The 22674-nt window shown below is 41.9% G+C and overlaps 1 protein-coding gene across 5 annotated transcripts in view; it reads right to left on the reverse strand.

The window, feature by feature from the left end:
- Positions 1-22674, reverse strand: part of LOC127009952 (G-protein coupled receptor moody-like) — a 204967-nt gene that overhangs the window by 57753 nt on the left and 124540 nt on the right. For all 5 annotated transcript variants that reach the window (XM_050883514.1, XM_050883557.1, XM_050883547.1 and 2 more), the window contains one exon: positions 4645-4691. The gene's annotated coding sequence lies outside the window, so the exon portion shown is untranslated. The remainder of the gene's footprint in view (positions 1-4644; positions 4692-22674) is intronic.

Consider the following 22674-nt stretch of genomic DNA (forward strand, 5'->3'; position numbering starts at 1 on the left):
TTCCTTTCTGTCTCCTTTCCCTCTCCTCCTTTCTTCCTTCCTTTCTTTCCTCTCCCGCTTCTCCAGTTTCCAGCATCCCTCCTCCCTTCCTCCTCTCCCATCCTCCCCCTTCCCTTTCTTTTCTCCCTCCCCTTCTTCCCTCTCAGGCCCTTCCAGCACCCCTTCTTCCCTCCTCCCTCAATCTCCCTTTCCAGCATCCTTCCTTCTTCCCCCCTCCTTCCGTCTGCAGCATCCCTCCCCCCTCCCTGCTTCCTCTCCCTCTCCGCTCCTTTCCCACCTTTCCAGCATCCCTCCTACCTCCCCCTTCCTATCCTCTCCCTTCCCTGATCATTCCCTGCTTCCTCCACTTCCTTCACCTCTCCTTTCCCTTCCTCTTCCTCTCTCCCACTCTTCCTCCTTTAGCAGCTTCCTTTCTTCCTCTCTTTCTCTTACTTCCAAGCATCCAGGCAGCGGGAAATGAGGTTATGATGATGATGGGGGGGAGGAGGAGGAAACATGGAAACATGGACTAGCAGGCAGCAGAAAGCCTGTTGGCCCATTACTCTCTCTCAATCCGTTTGCCACAGGAGTGGCTTGCAGGGAAGGATTAAAGCACTTGTGTACCTACTCTTGGGAACGTTCAGTTCACTCCTGTTGCAGCAAAGTGGCGATCAATGCGTTTCTTGAAGGAGTTGATGGTCTCTGCGCTAACCACTTCTGCAGGAAGGCTGTTCCAGTGGCGAACAACTCTATTCGAGAAATAACTCCTGCCGATGTCGGTATTGCATCGCATTGTTTTTCCGTTGTTTCTTGTTCTCAGGTTAGTTTGTAGAGTGAAGAGTTTGGAGTGATAAACGTTGCTGAGCTTGTTCAGGTACTTAAAGACTTGTATCATGTCTCCCCGCAGTCGTCTCTTTTCCAACGTGAAGAGGTTGAGTCGCTCGAGTCGTTCTTCATAGGGTTTCGTCCTCAGTGATGGTATCATCTTCGTGGCGCGGCGCTGTACTCTCTCAAGTAATTCAATGTCTTTCCTGTAATTAGGAGACCAGAATTGCACGGCGTATTCCAGGTGGGGCCTTACCAGCGAATTATACAAGGATAACATAACTCCCGGCGTCTTGTATTCAAAGTTCCTCGATATGAACCCAAGCATTGTATTGGCTTTCTTACAGGCGGACTTGCAGTGTTTTGTTTGTTTCAAGTCACTGCTGATGGTGACCCTGAGGTCTCTTTCCTCTGCACAACATGTAGTGGTTCGACACCCATGTGGTATATGTGTTTGCTGTTTCTGGATCCGATATGCATTACTTTACATTTGGTAGTGTTGAAGGACATCTGCCATTTTTCTGACCACCGAGTGATCTGGTCCAGGTCTCTGGATAATTTCGCAGTCTGCCGTCGTGAGGGCCTTCCCACCCACCTTTGTGTCGTCGGCAAATTTTGAAAGATTGGATTTTAATCCTAGTTCTAGGTCGTTGATATATATGATGAAAAGTATGGGTCCCAGCACTGACCCTGTGGCACTCCACTTGTGACCGGGAGCCACTGAGGCCTGTCCGTTGAGTACAACTCGTTGTTTTCTTTCAGTGAGCCAGTCTTTGATCCACGCTGTCAGATCGTCGCCTAATCCCGCCGACTTAAGTTTCTTGAGGAGTCTTTCATGTGGCACTTTGTCAAAGGCTTTCTGAAAGTCTAGATATATAACATCACTGGGGATATGATTATCCCAGTTTTCATAGATACCTTGGAAGAAGTCCAATAAATTGGTTAAGCATGAGCGCTTGTTCCTGAAACCGTGCTGAGCATCGGAAGGAGGAGAGGAAGAGAATAATAAAGGAACGACAGCTGGAAAGACTATAGCAGCAGCAACAACAACAACAACAACAACAACAACAACAACAACAACAAAAACAACAACAACCATTAAAAAAAAAAAAGAAGGACAAAGATGAAAAGAGGAGACGAAGGAGGAGAAGGAGGAAGATAATGGCAACAACAACAACAACAACAACAACAGTAATGAGGACAAGGCTGAGATCTTGCATGTGGAAGCAATAACACACACACACACACACACACACACACACACACACACACACACACACACACACACACACACAAGGACACACGCATTAGACTGAAGCTTATCCTAAAACACACGCCCTAGTTTTTTTTCTCTTTTTTATTGCAGAATACAAACTTGTGAGACTACTGGAGCTACTTCTGAAGGAGGAGGAGGAGGAGGAGGAGGAGGAGGAGGAGAAAAAGAAGAATGTCAAATGAAAGAGATAAGAAAACTTGCAATAGGAGAAGGAGGAGGAGGAGGAGGAGGAGGAGGATAAAGAGGAAAAAGAGCACCATGAAAAGAAAAATTGAGGACAAGGATGCTGAGTACGAGACACAAGAGAAATGGACTAAAGAGGAAAAATAGAGGAGAAAAGGAAAAAGAGGAAAAAGATTAAAAAGGAGGAAAAAACGAGTAAAAGATGACAAGAAACAACATGGTGAATAAAAGGAAGAAAAGAAGGTTGAATAAAAAAAGACAAAAAGAAGAAAAAAAGGAAAAAAAACGAGGAAACGGAAGAAAAAAAGGACAGAAAAGAAAAATATATGGAAAAAGAGGAAAAGAAACAGAACATAAGAAAATAAGAACGAGGAGATTGAATACAAGAAGAAAAAAGAGGAAAAGAGAGGAAAAGGGGAAAAAATGGAGACGAAAAAAGAGGAAAAGAGAGGAAAAAAGGGAAAAAAGGAGACGAGAAAAAGAGGAAAAGAGAGGAAAAAGGGAAAAAATGAAGACGAAAAAAAGAGGAAAGGAGAGGAAAAGGGAAAAAATGGAGACGAAAATAGAGGACAAAAGAGGAAAAGGGGAAAAATGGAGACGAAAAAAAGAGGAAAAGAGAGGAAAAGGGAAAAATGGAGACGAAAAAAGAGGAAAAAAGAGGAAAAAGGGCAAATGGAGACGAAAAGAAAGAGGAAAAGAGAGGAAAAGGGGAAAATGGAGACGAAAAAAAGAGGAAAAGAGAGGAAAAGGGGAAAATGGAGACGAAAAAGAGGAAAAAAGAGGAAAAAGGGAAAATGGAGACAAAAAAAGAGGAAAAGAGAGGAAAAGGGGAAAATGGAGACTTAAAAAGAGGAAAAGAGAGGAAAAAGGGGAAAATGGAGACGAAAAAAAAGAGGAAAAGAGAGGAAAAAGGGGAAAAATGGAGACGAAAAAAACGAAAAAAATGAGGAACTGGAACAAGAACATGAATAAGAAAAGAAAAAAGGAGAACGAGGAAAGTTAATAAAAGAATAAAAAAGTAAAAGAATCGTGGATGAATAACATAGTGAACCAAAAATAAACTAACCATAAGAAACGGATGATCGAGTTGGAAAAAGAAGAAAAAAATATTACTACCATGAGAAACGGATCGAGTTGTAAAAAAAGAAGAAAAAAAATACCTAAGACGATGATGGGGAAAAAAGTGAGGTAAAATAAGGTTCAAACAGCATCATTACTTTCCTTGCGAGTCTTACCTGGAACTCCGCCTCCAGGTAAGACTCCCCTCATTACCAATCAGCCCGGTATTCACTCACCTGGGGCATTTTGCAGGTGATTGAGGGTAAATGCATACATCCCCCTCCCCCTCCCACGCACACACACACACACACACACACACACACACACACACACACACACACACGCTCCTATCTTTCCAGTCCTCCACCTACATCCACTTACATACCCAAAGACATATATCTGTCCACCCACCCACCACACATACACACACACACACACACACACACACACACACACACACACACACACACACACACACACACACACACTTATTCTTGTTTTTGTTTTTCTTCTTCTTTTTCTTCTTCTTTTTTTTTTCTTCTTCTTCTTCTTCTTCTTCTTCTTCTTCCTGTTCCTCTTCTTTCAATGCCTCCTTTTACTCCTCATCAATCCTCCCACCCACACACACACACACACACACACACACACACACACACACACACACACACACACTTCTTGTTTATTTTTTCTTCTTGTTCTTGTTTTTCTTCCTATTCCTCTTCCTTTAGTGAGTTCTTTTCCTCCTCCTTCTCTTTACTTTTCTTGTCCTGTTTTTTTTTCTTGTCTCATTTCTCCTTGATCTTTTCTCTTCCTATTTCCTTCCTTTCCTTTCTTTATTCCGCTTCATTTCCTTTCTTTAACCTCCTCCTCCTCCTCCTTCTCTTCCTCTCCTCCTCCTCCTCCTACTGCTTCCTTTCTCTTTCATCCACGTCCCCACCACACCTTCCGCCCACCCCATATCAACCCCTCCCCCCCCCCACACACACAGCTACCCCCATCCTCCCTCATACACCTTCCCCAACCTCTTTTCGTGCTAGACAGGTTTGAGACAAGTATCGACACAGCAAGTCCAAACACACCGCCCATCGACAAGCAAGAAAAATCGAACAAAAAAAGATTACTGAAGCATACTAAAAATTTCTCGTTAAAAGATAATTAAAAAAGAGAAAACACCAAAACAAAGCAAGAAAAAATAAAAATAAAAATTGAAACGAAAAACTACCAATCCCTCCTTAAAAAAAAAAACGTAAAATAACAAAGGAAACCACTAACTAAGCCTCCCAAAACTCTACCAACGGAGCCTCACATACTCATACACTCACCTCGGCCTCAGCGTGTTAGGTCTGCAGAAGCGGCCTCGCCAAGGGATCTGGAGGGGGAGATAACCACGCCGCGTTAGCCACAGGGAGGGAGGAATAAATTAATAAGTATTCATGGGAAATATTTATACATGAAGCGGTGAATAATATGAGCAACACGTGAGGCCGATAAGAGGATGGGATGATACAGCAGGAATAATAAGAACAACAAAGAAGCGAGAAGAAAAATGAGAAATGAGATAAAATAAACTGATGAGGATGAGGAAGGAGGAGGAGGAGGAAAAGAAGGCACTGAAAGAAGAAGAAGAAGAAGAAGAAGAAAAAGAAATAAAAATAATAATAATAATAATAATGATAATAATAATAATAATAATAATAAGAAGAAGAAGAAGAAGAAGAAAAAGAAAAACAACAACAACAGCAACAACAACAACAACAACAACAACAACAACAACAACGACAACACAGCAATAAACAATAAATAACAGAGCGATAAGAAAAGAAATATGACTAACAAAAAAAAAGGTGGGGATTTTTTTTTTTTCGTAATCTGTCCCTCTTTGTTTTATTCTCTCTCTCTCTCTCTCTCTCTCTCTCTCTCTCTCTCTCTCTCTCTCTCTCTCTCTCTCTCTCTCTCTCTCTCTCTCTCTCTCTCTCTGTTCACCAGACGCTCCTTCCTCTAATAAATCGTACTGTTATGTCATGAAGCACCGAGGGAGAGTTTTTTCCATGTCGGATCCGCAGTCGGGGTCCACTCAGCCACCATCCTAGAACCGATAAAGTCGGTTTGTCGGCACAAACTCAAAATTAACTTTACACTCATCTAGACTTCTCTTGAAGTCTGACAGTTTTCCTGCAGGGCCCGAGGGCAGAGAGGGAAGCCGTGGGCCCCCTCACGACTGAGCGGAGGTTACCGGGGGCTCCGGTCCCCTCACGGCCGAGGCGAAGTTACCGGGGGGCCTCTCTCTCTCTCTCTCTCTCTCTCTCTCTCTCTCTCTCTCTCTCTCTCTCTCTCTCTCTCTCTCTCTCTCTCTCTCTCTCTCTCTCTCTCTCTCTGTTGATTTATTTCGCTTTGCTATAATTTTTCTCTTTTTTTCTGTCATTATTTATTCTTTCCAAACCCCCATGAGGAGATCAGTAACAACAACAACAACAACATCTACAACTACAGAAACAACATCATCATCATCATCAACAACAACAACAACAACAACAACCTCTCCTCCTCTCCTCCTTCCTCCTCTCCCTTCCTTTGTTTCATTTGTAACCATCCAGAGTCTCTTCACAATGACATCCGTGTTTCAAAGTTTAGTTTAGTTTCGTCCAGTCAACGGAACTTTCGACGCAAACATTTTTCTTTCTCTTCCTGTCTCTCTCCTCCTCCACTTCGCTACTTCCTCCTCCTCTTCTTCTTCTCCTCCTCCTCTTCCGCCTCTTTTTCTTCCTTCTCTCAAGCTGAAGAAACACAAATATTCTTTACTCGTCTGCAACCTCAACTTCATCTCCCTCCTCTTCCTCTTTCACCTCCTCCTCCTCCTCCTCCTCCTCCTCTTCCTCCTACCAAGCTAAAGAAACACAAGCATTCTTTTTTCACTGACAACCTTCTCCTCCTCCTCCTCCTCCTCTTCCTCTTTATTTTACCCTTCTCTATTCTTCTTTACTCTCTTCTCCTCTCCCTCCGTCTTCTACCCCTTTCCTCTACTCACCTTTCTTTTCTTCCTCTTCCTTCTTTAACTCCTCCTTTAATCTCCTTTCTTTTCTTTTCTTAATTTCCCTCCCTCTTTTACCCCTTCTCTTTTACTCTCTCCTCCACTCTTCCCCTCCTTCACCTTTTACCCCTCCTCCTCCGCCTTCTCCAGAGCTTATCTTAATTCCTGTAATTCTGGAAATCTATCACAACGTCGGTCACGAGTAATTCCTTAAGGCCGCTCCAGCAATCCTCTCATCCGTTCCTTCTTTCATATGTCCTTCATCGTAAGAAAGAAAGTTCTCTAATGGACGCTTCTCGGCGCTTCTCTTCATGTTATCTACGGCTTCTGGTGGTACAAGTTTGCTCGTTACAATGTGTCATCTTTCTCCTTTTTACCTGAGTCCCCGATGAAACTTTGATTGCCTTAATGTGAGAAAACTGAGGAGAAGGAAGGAAGGAAGAGAGACTGACAAAAGGGAAAGAAGAAAGAGAAAAAAATAATGAAACGAAAAACAGAAAGAAGGAAGGAAAGAAGAGACTGACAAAAAGGAAAGAAGAAAGAGAAAAAATAATGAAACGAAGAATAGAAAGGAAGGAAGGAAGGAAGAGAAAAGAAGAAAGAAAAAGAGAAAAGAGAAAAAAAAAAAAAAAGGAAAGAAAAAGAAAAGAGGAAGAAAGAAGAAAGGAAAAAAAAGAAAAGAAAAATAGAAAAAGAAGAAAAGAAGAAAGAAAGAAAGAAAGAAAAAAAAAGAAAGGAGAAAGGAAAAGAAAGAAGAGGAAAGAGACAAGAAAAGAAGAAAGGAATATCGTTTGTTCTTCAAGGGTGAGGGAGGGAGAGCTTCTGGTGATGTCTTGCCTGACCGCCCTACATGATGACGCTGGTAATGAGTTATAATGATGATGATTATGATGATGATGAGTTACGATGATGATGGTAAGGGGAGTTTCGTGCAGGAATAAATCATTACTCAAATATTTTCTTTTCCACTACCAGAAGAAAAAAAGTGAAACAGAAGCCTCATTAAAAACACACATTCGTTTCTTTTAATTATTTTCTTTTATTCTGGGGATAATATTCGAAAGTTTATATTGACGCAAAACAGAACGCGACATTTCATTATCAAGGAACGTTAAATCAAGTATTCTTTTCCTAGTTTTAAAAGATGTTACTGTCATTAGAATCACAATCTTCACATTCCTCGCCCTTTTAAGATACAATTTCAATCTCCATATTCTTCGCCTTCCTTCTCCTTTTCATATAACATTGAATAGAGTTGAAAGTCATTGTCCCGTTCAGTTGACTAGTAGACTGGCCAGTGTTGATGATAACGATAACTATTATATCTTGTTATCATTCTTATCATCTTCAATTTCTTATTATTTTCGCTCTTTTTTTTACATTGTTTCCTCTGGTGAAGATTACACGATTACATTTCCCCGTATGTGCGTAAGTTCGTATGTTCATTGCTCCTAAGTTTGTATGTTCGTAAGTTCGTATGTTCTTATGTTCTACTGCATCTAAGTTCGCAAGATTCTAAAGTTCGTAAGATTCTAAACTTCGTAAGATTCTAAACTTAGCAAGATTCTAGAGTTTGTAAGAATCTAAACTTTGTAAGATTCTAGAGTTAGTAGGATTCTAAACTTCATAAGATTCTAAACTTCGTAATATTCTAAAGTTCGTAATATTCAAAAGTTCGTAAGATTCTAAAGTTCGTAAGATTCTAAAGCTCGTAAGATTCTAAAGTTCGTAAGATCCTAAGCTTCGTAAGATTCTAAACTTCGTAAGATTCTAAAGTTCGTAATATTCTAAAGTTCGTAAGATCCTAAGCTTCGTAAGATTCTAAACTTCGTAAGATTCTAAAGTTCGTAATATTCTAAAGTTCGTAAGATTCTAAAGCTCGTAAGATTCTAAAGTTCGTAAGATCCTAAGCTTCGTAAGATTCTAAACTTCGTAAGATTCTTAAGTTCGTAATATTCTAAAGTTCGTAAGATTCTAAAGTTTGTAAGATTCTAAAGTTCGTAAGATTCTTAAGTTCGTAATATTCTAAAGTTCGTAAGATTCTAAAGTTTGTAAGATTCTAAACTTCGTAAGATTCTTAAGTTCGTAAGATTCTAAACTTCGTAAGATTCTAAAGTTTCGTAAGATTCTAAATTTCATAAGATTCCAAAGTTCGCATGTTCGTATGTTCACTGCACGCCCCCAACACGCCCCCAGCCCACCCTTCAGCACGCCCCCCCCCCCTACCCCCCCTGCACGCCTGTTGCTTACGTGCCCGGCGAAGGCGAGAAAGGAAAATAAGTCTTCGAAATTCCCTGATCGTTCCGCTGCCGCTCCCCCTTACACTCCCTCCCCTCGCCTCCTCCGTCTCCCTTTCTTCCGCTCTCTTTCACCTCTCCTTGACCCTCCACACACCTCTTGCTCCGCACTTTTACTCCTTATCCTCCATCTCTCCTCCTCCTCTTGTTCTGCCCGTCTCTCTTTCCTTCCCTCTTTCTCTCTTAAATCTTTTCCTCTTCAGCCTCTGTTTTCTCTTGTTTTGTTCCTCTCTCTCTCTCTATCTCTCTCTCTCTCTCTCTCTCTCTCTCTCTCTCTCTCTCTCTCTCTCTCTCTCTCTCTCTCTCTCTCTCTCTCTCTCTCTCTCTCTCTCTCTCTCTCTCTCTCTCTCGGTTTACCCTTTCCCTAATCCTACTGTCATTCTTAATTTCTCTCATCATATTTTGGTCCTCCGCTAACTCCTCCTCCTTTTCTTTCTCTTCCAGCTGAAACTCTCGTCGTCCTCATCCAATTTCTCCGTATACTTTCCCTTCACCCCCATTTCCTCCTCCTTTTCTCTTCTTTCTGTTACTCTTCCTTCTCAGCATCTCCCTCCCTTCACTCTCCCGTCTCCTCTTCTACTTCCTCAGACTCCATCACTGCATCCAACACCTCCACCATTCCTTTTCCTCCTTCTCTTCTATACTTTCATCCACTCCCTTCTGTATCTCCACTTCCACTTCCACTTACATCCTTGTATTTCTTCTCCTGTCCTCCCCTTCAACTCCGCTTCGCCGAACTACTCTTCTTCCTTCTCTTCCAACCTTCATTCATTTCTACCTTCCCCTTCCTCTTCCTTCACCTCCACTAGCTCCTTTCCTTTTCTCCTCCTCTCCTCCTTCCGTCCTGTCCTTCTTCTCCACTTCCTTCTTCTCATACCTCTTTCATCCATTCCTTCCTTCCCTTTCCTCTTCCTTCACCTCCACTAACATTCTTCCTTTTCTCCTCCTCTCCTCCTTCTCTCCTTTCCTTCTTCTCCACTTCCTTCTTCTCTTACCTCTTTCATCCATTCCTTCCTTTTCCTCTTCCTTCACCTCCACTCTTCCTCCTCCTCCTCCTCCTCCTCCTCCTCCTCCTTCTCTCCTTTCCTTCTCCTCCACTTCACCTCAGAGCCTCGAGAAATGGTTAAAGCTGAAGAATAACCGCAAGAGGAGGAGGAGGAGGAGGAGGAAGAGGAAACACAAGTACACCGCTCCAGTTCGGTCCCGGCGGAGGTGCTGGAGTGATGGATTAACCCTTCGTCGCCTCGTCTCCGGGCAAGGGTTCGAGTCCCCGCCTGGTTGGGGTTGGACTTTCCGCTTGACAGTGAAGATTGGTTGCTCTCTCTCTCTCTCTCTCTCTCTCTCTCTCTCTCTCTCTCTCTCTCTCTCTCTCTCTCTCTCTCTCTCTCTCTCTCTCTCTCTCTCTCTCTGAATGGTTGGTTTAGCGGTAATGACAATCGGGTCTGTATTTCTCATGTTCTTTCTTTCTTCCTCTCTTTTCTTACCTAACTCTTTTCCTCTTAATCCGCACCTCTTCATCCTCTTTCTATTCCTCTTTAGTCCTCCTTTTTTTCCTTCTCTCCTTCTGTCTATCTGTTTCCTTTCTCTGTTAAAATCGGGTCTGTATTTCTCTTGGTTATTCTTTCTTCCCCTTTTCTTATCTAACTCTTTTTCTCCTAATTCCCACCTCTTTATCCTTCCTCTTTTCCTCTTTATTCCTCCTTTTACTCCTTCTGGCCTTCTGACTATCTGTTTCCTTTCTCTGTTAAAATCTGTCTTCCTGGTAAACACTGACACACGTTCCTGTTTTTCTCTTAGTTTGTCTGTCTGTCTGTCTGTGTCTGTCCTTCTGTTTGTCTGTCTCTGTCTTCCTGGCTCTGTCTTCCTGTCTGTCTGTCTGTTTCTCTCTGTTTCCCTCTGTCTTTCTTTCTGTTTGTCAAATTAAGGATGAACAAGGAAACACGAAGATAAGGTGACTTGCTTAAAATTGAGGGCCTGTTTATAATCATCTGTTTTCTCTGTGTTTTTTTCCGTCTCTTTCTCTCTCTCTGTCTGTCTGTTCAAGGATACATAGGGATAGGAGACTACAAGTGACCCATTTTAGAGGACTAGCGACTTGTCTTTTTATTTTTATGTCTCTTTTTTTGTGTCTTTCTGTCGTTAGCTTTGTCTTAGTCTGTGTTTTGTCTGTCTGCTTGTCTTTTCCTTCACCTGTACGTCCACTATAACGCCCCTCCTTTTCTCTCCACCTTCTGTTCTTCCCTTCTCAACTTTCTCCTTCTCTTCCAACTCTCATATCTTCCTTTCTTTTTCCTCCTTCTCTTGTCCTTCCCTTCTCAACTCCCTCCTTCTCTTCCAACTCCCATCCATTCCTTCCTTTTCTCTCCTTCTCCTGTTCATCCTTTCTCAACTTCCTCCTCCTCCTTCAACTCCCATCCATTCCTTCCTTTTCTCTCCTTCTCCTGTTCTTCCTTTCTCAACTTCCTCCTCCTTCAACTCCCATCCATTCCTTCCTTTTCTGTCCTTCTCCTGTCCTTCCCTTCTCAACTTCCTCCTCCTCCTTCAACTCCCATCCATTCCTTCCTTTTCTCTCCTTCTCCTGTTCATCCCTTCTCAACTTCCTCCTCCTCTTCCAACTCCCATCCATTCCTTCCTTTTCTCTCCTTCTCCTGTTCTTCCTTTCTCAACTTCCTCCTCCTCTTCCAACTCCCATCCATTCCTTCCTTTTCTCTCCTTCTCCTGTTCATCCCTTCTCAACTTCCTCCTCCTCTTCCAACTCCCATCCATTCCTTCCTCTTCTCTCTGTCTCTGTATCGCTATCTCTCTAACTATCTATCTCTTTCTTTTTTTTTCTCTCTCACTGAAAAAAAATACACGACTCATTTCGGAAGCAGCAACAACTCTCAACACGACCAAAGACTTAGCTTGAAATCCGGTAAAGAAAAGTAAAGAAAAGAAACAAAATTACCTCACTGCTTCCTCCTTCACCGAGACCGAGTTAGCCTCCTCCTCCTCCTCCTCCTCCTCCTCCAAAAAAAGAGTAAGAGAAAAAAAAAAACCTTGACCCACAATTTTACTCATTCGTGTCTTGCTCATAACTCAATTACTGTCCGCCTCCTCCTTACTCTTCCTCCTCCTCCTCCTCCTCCTCCTCCTTCTTCTTTTGCACTTCGAATGACCACTGCAACCACCACCACCACCAGGCAACCACTTCACACGAAAGAAAACGGGAGTATGGGTCACCTAAGGAAGGAAGATGGAGGTAAAGGAGGTAGTGGAAGGAGAGGAAGGAGGAGAGGAAGGAGGGAGGGAGGGTAGAAAGGGCGGGAGGGAAGGAGGGAGGGAGGAGCTTTGTAGGGAAGTGAAGGTAATGCGTCCAGGGAGGGTCAAGTGTTAGTGGACCACGAAAATATTAGGCGAAGGAGGAGGAGGAAGAGGAGGAGGAGGAGGAGGAGGAGGAGGAGGAGGAGGAGGAGGAGAAATATGAAAGGCAGAAGGACGTAATGTAATTGATATTTGCGAGGAAGACGTGGCAAGAAGAAGAAGAAGAAGAAGAAGAAGAAGAAGAAGAAGAAGAAGAAGAAAAGAGAAGAAGGAAAGAGAAGAAGAAGAAGAAGAAGAAAAAGAAAAGAAAAAGAAAAGAAAAAGAAAAAAGAATAACAACAACAACAACAACAACAACAACAACAACAAGACAAAAAAAGAAAAAAAAAGAGAGAAAAAAGTAACAAAGAAAGGAAACAAGAATAAAAAAAAAGAAAGTAAAAGAAAGAAAGAAGGAGAGGAAGGAAAAAAATAAAGAAAAAGGTGTTTACAAAGATCGAGAGAGAGAGAGAGAGAGAGAGAGAGCGGCGGCACCTGTCTGGTCTTAAAGGAAACCTCGATATGGCGTCACTTCCACACGCTGTTATCATCCACCACGTCCGGTCCACCACCACCACCACCACCACCACCACTTACACAACCCTTAATAACACTTTTACCTCCACAATCACAGTTTTCGTCTCAATTATATTACCATTACCTTCATTTTCTTCATATTCCTCCTTCACCTTCATCTACATCTTCACCTCCACCATCACCACCACCTCCACCTACATCATCACCTTTTACACCTTCCTTTAGTCCCACCTCTACAGTCATTATGTATGGTCGTGATATACAGAATGTTAACTTGGTGGCTGCGGGGATCATGTTTCTTAAAGGCCCCTTCCTCTAAACGAGAAAAACGAGAAAAAATCATCACTCACACAAAGCATTTCATAATATATATCAACGCATTTGTGATCATCTATTTTTGGGGGTTTATATCACGGAAAAAATTTGGCCCGTCGCTGGTACACGGTAAAGCCACAAATTTGCCCCGTCGCTGCAACCTGGTTAAAAGTGGAAAACATTTGGGTCACATCATATCGTCTCGTGGAAGTCTAGTGAACTTTGAACTTGTGACCAGGGACGCGAAGGTGAGGATCAGTGTCATCATTAAAGCTGACCCCTCCCCTCCCCCACACACCCCACCCCACGTTTTCCCCTTTTCCCCCCACCCCCACGCCCCAAACGGCAATCCCTCCTCCTCCTCCCCCTCTACGAATGGGGTGAATGGGGTTGGGGGTTAACCAGTTTTGTTCAACATCGTGGCAATCAAAATTAGCGTTATTTACACTCTCTCTCTCTCTCTCTCTCTCTCTCTCTCTCTCTCTCTCTCTCTCTCTCTCTCTCTCTCTCTCTCTCTCTCTCTCTCTCTCTCTCTCTCTCTCTCTCTCTCTCTCTCTCTCTCTCTCTCTCTCTCTCTCTCTCTCTCTCTCTCTCTCTCTCTCTCTCTCTCTCTCTCTCTCTCTCTCTCTCTCTCGAATGTAAACTCTTCGGTATTTAAGTATCATGATTTATTTTACCTAAGCAGAAATTTTTTAATAACAAAGACACATTGCATGGAAGGCGATGAAACTTGGCAGACCTGTGTGATGAGGGAACTCTTAAATATTTCTGAGGGCCAGATGGACTGTTATTTAACTTATGATGCAAGACGCGAGCTGCTTGATGACACGTACATTTTAGTGAGAGTGAGTCTTATACTATGTCCTTTTTAGTTTACTTTTATATTTTATCTGGCTATTAGTCTTTAAATTTTAAGTGTTTTAATATCTGTTTTATAATCTAATGTCCCCAAAACTGTACCTATTACGAATAAAAAAATATTATTATTATTATTATTATTATTATTATTATTATTATTATTATTATTATTATTATTATTATTATTATTATATTCGTCTTCATTTTAATCATTGCTTTTATCTTCATCTTCTTCCTCCTTTTTCTCTACTTTCGTCTCCTCCTCCTCCTCCTCCTCCTCCTCCTCCTCCTCCTCCTAATTCTTCTCCTCAAACACTTATCCTTCTCCTCTCTATCATCTTCCATAACCACCTCTTCTCTTTCTTCCTCTTCCACAATCACTCCTCCTTTTTCTTTCTCCCCTTTCCTTTGTTCCTATTCCTTTCTCCACTTCTTCCATAAATACTTCTCCTCTTCCTCTTCTCCCTCTCCCCCTTCCACAATCACTCCTTCTTTTCCTTTCTATCCTTCTCCTCCTTTTGTTCTTATTCCTTTTTCCTTTTCCACTGTCACTTAAATAATTTCTACTTTATCCCACTTCCACGTTTATCATAATTCTCTCTCTCTCTCTCTCTCTCTCTCTCTCTCTCTCTCTCTCTCTCTCTCTCTCTCTCTCTCTCTCTCTCTCTCTCTCATTACATAACCTCCATCATTATCTCACTCTCTCCCATTATCCCTATCTTCTCCCTTATTCCCGTTCCCATTATCTATCTACGTAACCTCTGTACCTTCCTTTCCATCACCACCACCATCATCATCACCATCATCATCATCAACACCTCCATCTTCATTTTTATAACCTTCACCCATCACCGCTTTCATATTCAGTGGCATCATCATCTTCATCTCCCTTTTTCATCACCATCATCACCACCACCACCACCATCTTCATCACCCACCACCACAGTTCTCTTTTTCATCGTCATCACCTCTATTTGCCATATTCATCACCATCTCTTCTATCTTCATTTTCGTTCAGTATCACCACCACCATCATCACCAACTTCATCACCACCACCACCACCACCACCGCAGCTCTCCTCATCACCCTCATCACCTCCTTTCAACTCGTTCATCACCTCTTCCATCTCAGTTTTCATTCATCACCACCACCACTAACACCACCATCACCACCACCACTAACACCACCATCACCACCACCATCATCACCTTTCATTATCATTCATCACCTCCCAGCACCAACCACCACCACAACCCCCTCCACTTTACTACCTTCCACTCTGACACTCCACTTCCACTAACACTCCACAACGCGTCACTTCACTCTTCCTCATTCCATTTGTCAGACTGGATTATCGGATTTACGCTTTTTCCTCTTCTTCCTCTTCCTCTTATTTCTTTCTATTGCTCATTTTTCCTTCATTTTCTTGTTTTCTCTTTCATTCTTGCGTTTTTTATCATTCCTCTTTTCGCATTTTATTTCCTGCTTTGAATTATCGCCTTTATGCTTTATCTTCCTCTTCCTCTTCCTCTTCTTTTCATTACATCTCTTTATGCATTTTCTCGCTTCCTCTTCCATTGCTGTGTTCCTCTTATTCCTCTTTTATCATTCTATTTGTCTGTGCTCTTCCTCCGCCTCCTCCTCTTCTGTTTACGACCACTAATTTCCCTTTTCTTCCTTCCTTCCTTCCTTTCATTGCTGTTTCCGTTATTCCTCTTTTCTCCTTCTATTCGTTGGCTTGAATTATTACCATCTTTATGCATCCCAATTTCAATGTTTTTTTTTCCTCTTTCTCTTCTTCTTTCTACGATTTCTCATTTTTTATTATCTTGTTTCCTTCTTTTATTGCTCTGTTTCCTGTTATTCCTTCTTTCCTCATTCCATTTGTCACACTGAATTATCCTGTTTATGCTTTATCTCCTCTTTCTCTTCGTCTTTTTTCTACGAGTCCTCTTTTTCATTTTCTTGTTTCCTTCTTCCATTGCTCTTTTCCCTGTTATTCCTTCTTTCCTCATTCCATTTGTCACACTGAATTATCCTGTTTATGCTTTATCTCCTCTTTCTCTTCGTCTTTTTTCTACGAGTCCTCTTTTTCATTTTCTTGTTTCCTTCTTCCATTGCTCTTTTCCCTGTTATTCCTTCTTTCCTCATTCCATTTGTCACACTGAATTATCCTGTTTATGCTTTACCTCCTCTTCCTCTTCCTCTTCTTTCTATGACTCCTCTTTTTCATTTTCTCTCTTCCTTCTTCCATTGCTCTGTTTCCTGTTATTCCTCCTTCCTCATTCCATTTGTCGCACTGAATTGTCGCTGATATGCACCTCAACTATTATGCTTCTCCTCCTCCTCCTCCTCCTCCTCCTTCTCCGCTTCTTCATCCTCCTCCTTCTCCTTCGCCATTTTCCTCCTTTTTATTCAATCATATCACACTCGTTGGTCTTTTTTTTTCTCGCATCATTAAATTCGATCATGTCTCTCTTGCTCCTCCTCCTCCTCTCCTCCTCCTCCTCCTCCTCCTTCTCCTCCTTCCCCGCTTCTTCCTCCTCCTCCTTTTCTTTCGCAATTTTCCTCCTTTTTATTCAATCATATCACAATCGTTGCTCTTTTTTACTCATATCATTAAACTTAATCCTACTAAATTCTTAAACTCGATCATGACTCTCTTGCTCCACCTCCTCCTTCTCCTCTTCTTCTTCTTCATCGTCTTCCTCCTCCTCCTTCTCCTCCTGTTCCGTCTCCCTCTTACCCTTTTTTTCCATTCGTCTTTCATTTGTTTTTGTGTATCAAGTAACATTTTCGATTTTACACTTTTACTTACTTGAGGGATTTTTGTTCCCATACGACACATCAACTTTTAGCCTCCTCCTCCTCCTTCTCTTCTTCTTCTTCTTCTTCTTCTTCTTCTTCTTCTTCTTCTTCTTCTTCTTCTTCTTCTTCTTCTTCTTCTTCCTCCTCCTCCTTTACCGATTACTTTTCTTCCTATCCACAGTCGTCCTTCTCCATCCCTTATCTTTCCTACCATCCCAACAATCACCTCTTCCTCTTATCGCTCTTCCTCATCCATAGTCACTCATCCTTCGACTCCTCTCCTCCTACCTTTCCACAAACAATCCTCCTCCCCCTCCTCGTCGTCCTTCTCCATCCCTTATCTTTCCTACCATCCCAACAGTCACCTCTTCCTCTTATCGCTCTTCCTCATCCATAGTCACTCATCCTTCGACTCCTCTCCTCTTACCTTTCCACAAACACCCCTCCTCCTCCTCCTCCTCCTCCTCTTCCTCCTCCTCCTCCTTCATCACCCGCCGCGCCCCTCCCCTCATCGCCCTATATAATCTGACGGGAGGGAAACTTTAACCTGATGATCGCCTCCTTTTTCTGCCACTCCATTTCCGACTAGAAGGGACGGCAAGGAGGAGGAGGAGGAGAAGGAAAAAGGAAGGAAGAGGAGAAAGTTATAATAAGCCTTTTCTCTTACCTCTTAGCCTTTCTGTATCACACATATAATACTTTCCTTCCCGTCTTCCCCCTCCGCTAAAATTCTTACACTCAGATACGCCATGAAAAGTCAATCATTTTTTTTAATACATTTTCTTTCTCTTTTCTTTTCCGCACGGTTAATACTACATCTCTCTGTCTTAAAATAGGCGTGACATTGACCTTGGAGTGTATAATGGAAGTGAATGAATCGTAAAAAGAAAGTAATGGAGGTTTTTAGGTTGGATTAAAAGAGGGGGATTTTCAAGGGGAGGGAGCTATCATTTTTATTTTTGCATTCTTAATCTTTGTGTTGAAGGTTTTATGCTTGTGTGTGTGTGTGTGTGTGTGTGTGTGTGTGTGTGTGTGTGTGTGTGTGTGTGTGTGTGTGTGTGTGTTTCAAGGTCGCTCTCGAATTTATGGGTCCAAAAATGAGGACAGTGAGAATAGGTGAATGAATGAATGAAGGAAGGAAGGAATAAGTGAAAGGATGAAGAAAGGAATGAAGAAGAAAAGAAAAGCAAGGTTGAGTGAAACTTTTACACGCTTCACTTTTTTTTTCATTTTTTTTCTTTTTTTTTTGGTCTAGCTTTTACTTTTTTTCTGGTTTATTTATTTTTCTTTTTTTTTTGGTCTTTTTGCAACTTCCCTTTCTTTCTTCCTGTCTTTCTTTCCTGTCTCCTCTCCCTCCTTTCTTTATTCCTTCCTTTCCTCTTTAATTTTCTTCTGTTCTCGTTCTTTACCTTCTTTCTTTCTTTTTGTCTTTTCTCACCTTCTTCAATCTTTTATTCCTTCCTTTCTTCTCCTTTCCTTTCCTTCCTTCCTCCATTCTTTACTTCTTTCTTTCTTTCTTTATTTATTTATTTCCTCTTTTCCTCTCTTCCTTTCTCCTGCCTCTCATTTCTTTCTTTTTCCTTCCATCATTCCTCCTCCTCCTCCTCCTTCTCTTCCTCCATTATCACCTCAATCATCATTAGCACAACCATCATTGCAATTTCCAAAACCATTATTCTTTTTTTCTGTTATTCCTTCTTCTTCATCTTATTATTATTATTATTATTCTGCTTCTTCTTCTTTTTCTTCTTCTGCTTCTTTTTCTTTTTTTTCTGCTTCGTCCTTCCTAAGTTTTTGCACTATCTTACCTCGTAAATCTTCTTCTTCCTCCTCCTCCTCCTCCTCCTCCTCCTCCTCTTCCACCCCACCTCCTCCTCCTACTCCACTATCTCCGCATTCTTTCTCCATTTCTTTTTCTCTCCCTCTCTCCTCTTTTACGCTCACTATCTCTTCTATTCCTCCTTTCACCATCCATTTCACTATCAGCCCCTCCTCCTCCTCCTCCTCCTCCTCCTCCTCCTCCTCCTCCTCCTTCTTCGAATAATCATCTATCTCTTTCCTCTCGTTTCTTCCTCTTCCTTCTTCTCCTCCTTCCTCTGTTTTCTTTTATTTTTTCCGCATTTATCTTCCTCTCTTTTTCTTCTCTTTCCTTGAACATCCTTTCTGTCTACCGCTGTCTTCTCTTCCTCTTCCTTTTCTTTTTCTTTTTTCTTCCTCCTGTTGCTCTTTCTCAGTTTTTCCTCCATTTACTTTTCCTTACTTTTTTCTTTTCTTTTTCCTGGTTCGCTTTTATTTATTTTTTTTTTTTTATTTATTTATTGCTGCATTTTCTTCTCCTTCTTCTTCTTCTTCTTCTTCTCCTTCCCTGGTTCGCTTCTATTTTTATTTATTTATTTATTGCTACATTTTCTTCGTCCCCTTAATCTTCTTCTTCTTCTTCTTCTTCTTCTTCCATTATCTCCTCTCCGCTTTCTCTTTATTTCTCGTTCCTTCTTTTTTTACTTCTACTGTTTACTCTTCCTCTTCTTCTTCTTCTTGTTCCTCTTCTTCTGTTTCTTCCACTATATTCTCCTTCTCACCTCCTCTTCCTCGATTTTTCCATTCTCTTCTCTTCTATGATTTTTCTTCTTTCACCATCCGTTTCATTATTCTTTATTCCCTTCACCATCTTCACCATCTTTTGCTTCCTCTATTCCTTCCTTATTTCTCTTCTGCTCCCCTTTACTTACTTATCTTTTGCTTCATTGTTCCTGATATATTTTACTCTCTCCTAATTCTCGTTTACTCCACCTGCTTCTCATTCCTTTTTTTACATTATCTTCTTCCCCTCTTCTCCTGTTCCTTCTGTTCTTCCTTTATTTCTTACATTGTCTCCTTTTCCTCATTATGTCTTATTCCCTCTTTCTCTCCTCTACGTCTTTCACTACTTCCTCCTCCTCTTTATATCTCCCGTTTCTCTTATTCTTCTTTTATTATCCTTTTTTCCTCTCTTTTGTTTCTCTTATTATCATCCTGTTCTCATGCTCCCCCTATTTGTTTCTTTATTTCTTCCACTAGCTTTTATTCCTTCATCGCTAACCAGTTTCTCCTTCTTCTTCTTCTTCTTCTTCTTCTTCTTCTTCTTCTTCTTCTTCTTCTTCTTCTTCTTCTTCTTCTTTTCACTATCTTTTCTTCTTCTTATCTTACTCACCCACTTTCTTTTCTGTTTCCTTTCAATTCTTCCTTCTTTTCTCCTTACTCTCCCTTCCTTCCCTCCCTCTTGTCTCTCTTATTCCTCCTTCATATTATTTTACATTATCTACTTTTTTCTCTCACTTCTGTTCTTCCTCTATTCCTCCTTCATTTCTTTCTTCCTACTCCTGCTTTTCCTCTATTTCTCCTTCCCCTCTTTCTATCTACTCCTGTTTTTCCTCTGTTTCTCCTTCCCCTCTTTCTATCTACTCCTGTTCTTTCTCTATTTCTCCTTCCTCTCTTTCTTCCTACTCCTGTTTTTCCTCTATTTCTCCTTCCCCTCTTTCTATCTACTCCTGTTTTTCCTCTGTTTCTCCTTCCCCTCTTTCTATCTACTCCTGTTCTTTCTCTATTTCTCCTTCCTCTCTTTCTTCTTACTCCTGGTCTTCCTCTATTTCTCTTTCCCCTCTTTCTTCCTACTCCTGGTCTTCCTCTATTCCTCCTTCCCCTCTTTCTATCTACTCCTGTTCTTTCTCTATTTCTCCTTCCCCTCTTTCTTCCTACTCCTGGTCTTCCTCTATTTCTTTCATTATCTCCCTTTCCTCCTTATCTCTTACTTTGGCTTCCTCTTCACGTCTTTCATTGCCACCTCCTTTTCCCCATCCTCTTCCCGTCCCTCCCTCCGCGCCGTCGTTTCCTGGTACGCGTTGCAAGCCCTTTAGTGTCCAGTGTTGGCGTGTGAATACCGTGAAGACTCTTGGGACGAGCCTCTTGTTACCAGCCTGCCTGTTGGTATGTAAGACTGGCTGGCTGGTTGGTTGTATGTCTGGCTGGTTGAGTGGTTGGGTGTTGGTTGGCTGGTATGGTTGTGCGTCTGTGTATCTGTTTGTGTGTTGGTCTGGCTGGGTTACAAGTGCTTAGGTCTGGCAAATGTTTCTTCCTTTTCTCCTTTTTTGCCATCAAGACCACGAATGCTACTGTTGCTATCATTATTTCTTCTGCTTTTCTTCTTTTTCTTCTAAGTTTTTGCACAATATATCTTTCCTCATACAAATATTTCCTTCTATCCTATTTTTTCTTCTTTTTCTACAACCGCTCTACCACGACTACCACTGTTACCAACTACCATTACTACCAACACCTTCTCCTCCTCCTCCTCCTCCTCCTCCTACTACTACTACTACTGCCGATACCACGATCTCGAATGCAATTGTATACTATCACTACTACCATTACTGCTACTATCTTCTTCTTCTTCTTCTTCTTCTTCTTCTTCTTCTTCTTCTTCTTCTTCTTCTTCTCCTCCTCCTAATGCCTCCCCCCCTGGTGCTCTGCAAACCCTGTGACTGCCAAGAACACTACGTTGCTTGGCCTCCTCCTCCTCCTCCTCTTCCTCCTCCTCCTCCTTCTTCTTCGTCTTCTTCGTCTTCTTCTTCTTCATATCTTCTTTCTTTCTTTTACTTTTACTTTTTCCTTTTACTTATTTTATTTCTCTTTATCATCGTCATTTTCTTCTTTTTCTTCTTTTTCTTTTTCTTCTTCTTCTTCTTCTTTTTCTTCTTCTTCTCTATTTATCAACCACCTGGCGTGTCTGCATCTCATTCTCCTTTCATAGTAAATAAAACTGATATGACGTCGATGTGTATTTGTGTGTATGTGTGTGTGTGTGTGTGTGTGTGTGTGTGTGTGTGTGTGTGCATGACTCTCTCTCTCTCTCTCTCTCTCTCTCTCTCTCTCTCTCTCTCTCTCTCTCTCTCTCTCTCTCTCTCTCTCTCTCTCTCTCTCTCTCTCTCTCTCTCTCTCTCTCTCTTTACGCTCTATTTCCTTTCATACATCAATTAAAATCCCTTAAATCTTTCCCTTTACGATCGATTTATGTCTTTATAACTCTCTCTCTCTCTCTCTCTCTCTCTCTCTCTCTCTCTCTCTCTCTCTCTCTCTCTCTCTCTCTCTCTCTCTCTCTCTCTCTCTCTCTCTCTCTCTCTCTCTCACACACACACACACACACACACACACCCTGACTCACACACTCACACACACACACGGCAGACGATCTCGGCGGCTCTTAATATAACCTCTCAGCGGGCAACAATACTCCTCCTTGAGACCGACTTGAGGGAGCAGGAACAATAAAGATCACGAGAAAGGCATTTATAAATATCCGCGGAGCTATTTACACCTGCTATTAATACTCTGCTGCCAGGTGATTGCGATATTAATTAGGGAACGCACCTTTACCTATGCTCAAACTCCCCTCCATCACCACTACCACCACCACCACTAATACTACCACCATCACATACCATACACGGCTATCCTCACTATCATCACCACACTCGGTCCCTCACCATAACCATACCACTGTTTTTTTTAACTTTTTCTTTTTCTTTCTTTATCTCCTTCTGCTCGTTTTTTTTTCTCTGTTACGTCTTTGTTTTTTTTTTCACACTTTCAAAAACTTTTATATGGTACCCTGTTTTCCTCCCTACCACACACACACACACACACACACACACACACACACACACACACACACACACACACACATAAACACACCCTCTCACTCATCAACACCAAACATCTCCCAAACAACTCTCTCTGCCCCCCCTCCCCCCAAACACAAACACACACACACACACACACACACACACACACACACACACACACACACACACACACACACTAACACTTTTCACCTCCACCACTTCTCACCTGCCAAGACACACCTGTCCTAACACACCTTCCCTCCATAACACACCTGAACTTAGTGATTATGCAGATGTGTAACGTGTTCTTCCAGGTGTTATGTCTCCATGAGGGCGGAGGGAGGGAGAAGAGAAGGAGGAGGTAGTGGAGGTGGTGGTGGTAGTAAGGTGGAGAGGAAGCAGAGGGGAAGAGGGTGGCTGTGAAGGGAAGTTTAAGGAAGGGAAGGGAGGGAGGAGGGAAGGAATGGTAACAAGGAAACATGGAAACATTGAAATGCATGCCACAGAAA

Source organism: Eriocheir sinensis, chromosome 4, assembly GCF_024679095.1.
Source record: "Eriocheir sinensis breed Jianghai 21 chromosome 4, ASM2467909v1, whole genome shotgun sequence".
NCBI classification, from domain to species: domain Eukaryota; kingdom Metazoa; phylum Arthropoda; class Malacostraca; order Decapoda; family Varunidae; genus Eriocheir; species Eriocheir sinensis.